The sequence below is a fragment of the Arachis hypogaea genome, chromosome 15 (genome assembly GCF_003086295.3).
Source record: "Arachis hypogaea cultivar Tifrunner chromosome 15, arahy.Tifrunner.gnm2.J5K5, whole genome shotgun sequence".
In the NCBI taxonomy this organism is placed as follows: domain Eukaryota; kingdom Viridiplantae; phylum Streptophyta; class Magnoliopsida; order Fabales; family Fabaceae; genus Arachis; species Arachis hypogaea.
In genome coordinates this window covers 120,479,068-120,482,695 of record NC_092050.1, presented here as the reverse complement: position 1 = coordinate 120,482,695, position 3,628 = coordinate 120,479,068, and the positions used below count along the sequence as shown (strand labels likewise).

At 41.6% G+C, this 3,628-nt stretch overlaps 1 non-coding gene across 1 annotated transcript; it reads left to right on the top strand.

The window, feature by feature from the left end:
- Window positions 1-2,939: 2,939 nt before the first annotated feature.
- Window positions 2,940-3,047, top strand: LOC112753173 (small nucleolar RNA R71). The gene has a single exon (XR_003177569.1). It is a non-coding gene; the product is annotated as a small nucleolar RNA R71 (small nucleolar RNA).
- Window positions 3,048-3,628: the final 581 nt, after the last annotated feature.

The window sequence follows — 3,628 nt, the reverse complement described above, 5'->3', positions numbered from 1 at the left end:
AGGTGATGGATTCATATTCACTACTTTAAGGCATAAACACTTAGACACTAATGATCATGTAATAAAGATACAAACATAGATAAACATTTAATATAAGAAAACGAAAAACAGAAAATTTAAGAACAAGGAATGAGTCCACCTTAGTGATGGTGGCGTTTCCTTCTTGAGGAACCAATGATGTCCTTGAGCTCTTCTATGTCTCTTCCTTGTCTTTGTTGCTCCTCCCTGATTGTTCTTTGATCTTCTCTAATTTCATGGAGGATGATGGAGTGATCTTGATGTTCCACCCTTAGTTATCCCCAATAATTGTGTGGAGGAAAATGCATCCCCTGAGGTATCTTAGGGATCTCTTGATTTGCAGTCAAATGTTCTACCACTGAGCTATAGACCCTTGAGATGAATCTCTCCATCTCCTATGACTTGGAGGTGGAAGCTTTTGTCTTCTATTTTCTCTTTCTAGAGGTTTCTCTGGCCTTAGGTGCCATCAATGGTTATGGAAAAATAAAAAAGCAATGCTTTTTCCACACCAAACTTAGAATGTTTGCTCGTCCTCGAGCAAAAGAAGAAAGGAAGGATGAGAAGAAGAAGAAATGGAGGAGATGGAGGTGTGGGAAGGGTTCGGCCACTGGGAGTTTAAGGTGGTTATGATGTGTGAAAAGGAGGGAGTGATGGTTTAAATTTTGAGTGGGTGGGTGTAGGTGGGTGTATGATTATGATAGTTTTGGAGGGGAATTAGAGGTGATTGGTGAAGGGTTCTTGGGAAAAGGTGATATAGGATTATGAGGAGGTAAGGTGAGTGGAGGTATGTGGGGATCCTGTGGGGTCCACAGATGCTGAGATGATCCTGTGGGGTCCACAGATCTTGAGGTATCAAGGATTTACATCCCTGCACCAATTAGGCATGTAAAACACCTTTGCATGCAATTCTGGCGTTTAAACGCCGAATTGATGCTTGTTCTGGGCGTTCAACGCCCAGATGTAGCATGTTTCTGGCATTGAACGCCAGTTTTATGCTTGTTTCTGGCGTTCAGCGCCAGCTCTATGCTCTGTTCTGGCGTTGAACGCCAGCCAGATGCTCCTTACTGGCGTTTAAACGCCAGTAAGTCCTTCCTCCAGGGTGTGATTTTCCTTCTGCTGTTTTTGATTCTGTTTTTAATTTTTGTAATTATTTTGTGACTCCACATGATCATGAACCTAATAAAACATGAAAGAATAATAAAAATAAAAATAAAATTAGATAAATAAAAATTGTGTTGCCTCCCAACAAGCGCTTCTTTAATGTCAATAGCTTGACAGTGGGCTCTCACGGAGCCACACAGGTGATCGGGTCAATTTTATAGACTCCCAACACCAAACTTAGAGTTTGACTGTGGGGGCTTTATTTGACACTGTACTGAGAGAAGCTTATCGTGCCTCTTTTCCATGTTTACAGGATGATAACCTTGTGCTTTAAACACAAGGGAGTCCCCATTTAATTGAAGGACTAATTCACCTCTGTTAACATCTATCACAGCTCCTGCTGTGACTAGGAAAGGTCTTCCAAGGATGATGCATTCATCCTCATCCTTCCCAATATCTAGGATTATGAAATTAGCAGGGATGTAAAGACCTGCAACCTTTACTAGCACGTCATCTACTTGTCCATAAGCCTGTTTATTTGAGTTGTCTGCCATCTCTAATGAGATTCTGGTAGCTTGCACCTCAAAGATTCCCAGTTTCTCCATTACAAAGAGGGGCATGAGGTTTATCCCTGACCCAAGGTCACACAGAGCCTTCTCAAAAGTCATGGTGCCTATGGTACAAGGTATTAAGAACTTTCCAGGTTCCTGTTTCTTCTGAGGCAATGTCAGTTGATCCAGATCACTCAGTTCATTGATGAGCAAGGGAGGTTCATCTTCCCAAGTCTCATTACCAAATAATTTGGCATTCAGCTTTATGATTGCACCAAGTTACTTGGCAACTTGCTCTTCAGTAACATCCTCATTCTCTTCAGAAGAAGAATACTCATCAGAGCTCATGAAGGGCATAAGGAGGTTCAATAGAATCTCTATGGTCTCTAGATGAGCCTCAGAGTTCTTTGGTTCCTCAAAGAGAAACTCCTTGTTGATCACTAGACGTCCCAGGAGGTCTTCTTCACTGGGATTCACGTCCTCTCCCTCCCTTGTAGGTTCGGCCATGATGATCAATTCAATGGCCTTGCACTCTCCTTTTGGGTTTTCTTCTGTATTGCTTGGGAGAGTACTAGGAGGGGTTTCAGTGATCCTTTTACTCAGCTGGCCCACTTGTGCTTCCAAATTTCTAATGGAGGACCTTGTTTCATTCATGAAACTTAAAGTGGCCTTAGATAGATCAGAGACTATATTTGCCAAGCTAGATGGATTCTGCTCAGAACTCTCTGTCTTTTGCTGAGTGGATGATGGAAAAGGCTTGCTATTGCTAAACCTGTTTCTTCCACCATTATTAAAGCCTTGTTGAGGCTTTTGTTGATCCTTCCATGAGAGATTTGGGTAATTTCTCCATGAGGGATTATAGGTGTTTCCATAGGGTTCACCCATGTAATTCACCTCTGCTATTGCAGGGTTCTCAGGATCATAAGCTTCTTCTTCAGAAGATGCTTCTTGAGTACTGTTGGATGCAGCTTGCATTCCATTCAGACTCTGGGAAATCATATTGACTTGCTGAGTCAATATTTTATTCTGAGCCAATATGGCATTCAGAGTATCAATTTCAAGAACTCCCTTCTTCTGAGGCGTCCCATTACTCACAGGATTCCTCTCAGAAGTGTACATGAACTGGTTATTAGCAACCATGTCAATGAGTTCTTGAGCTTTTGCAGGCATTTTCTTTAGGTGAATGGATCCACCTGCAGAAGTATCCAATGACATCTTAGCTAATTCAGACAGACCATCATAGAATATATCTAGGATGGTCCATTCTGAAAGCATGTCAGAAGGACACTTTTTGGTCAGTTGCTTATATCTCTCCCAAGCTTCATAGAGGGATTCACCTTCTTTTTGTCTGAAGGTTTGAACATCCACTCTAAGCTTACTCAGCTTTTGAGGAGGGAAGAACTTGGCTAAGAAAGTCGTGACCAGCTTATCCCAAGAGTTCAGGCTATCTTTGGGTTGAAAGTCCAACCACACTCTAGCTCTGTCTCTTACAGCAAATGGGAAAAGCATTAGCCTGTAGACCTCAGGATCAACCCTATTGGTCTTAACAGTATCACAGATCTGCAAGAATTCAGTTAAGAACTGAAAAAGATCTTCGGATGGAAGTCCATAAAACTTGCAGTTCTGCTGCATCAGAGAAACTAATTGAGGTTTCAGCTCAAAGTTGTTTGCTCCAATGGCAGGGATGGAGATGCTTCTTCCATGTAAATTGGAATTAGGTGCAGTAAAGTCACCAAGCATCCTCCTTGCATTATTATTATTTTCGACTGCCATCTCCTCTTCCTGTTCGAAAATTCCTGTAAGGTTGTCTCTGGATTGTTGTATTTTAGCTTCTCTTAGTTTCCTTTTCAGAGTCCTTTCAGGTTCAGGATCTGCTTCAACAAGAATATTTTTGTCCTTGCTCCTGCTCATATGAAATAGAAGAAAAAGCAGAAAAGAAAATATGGAATCTTTTATGT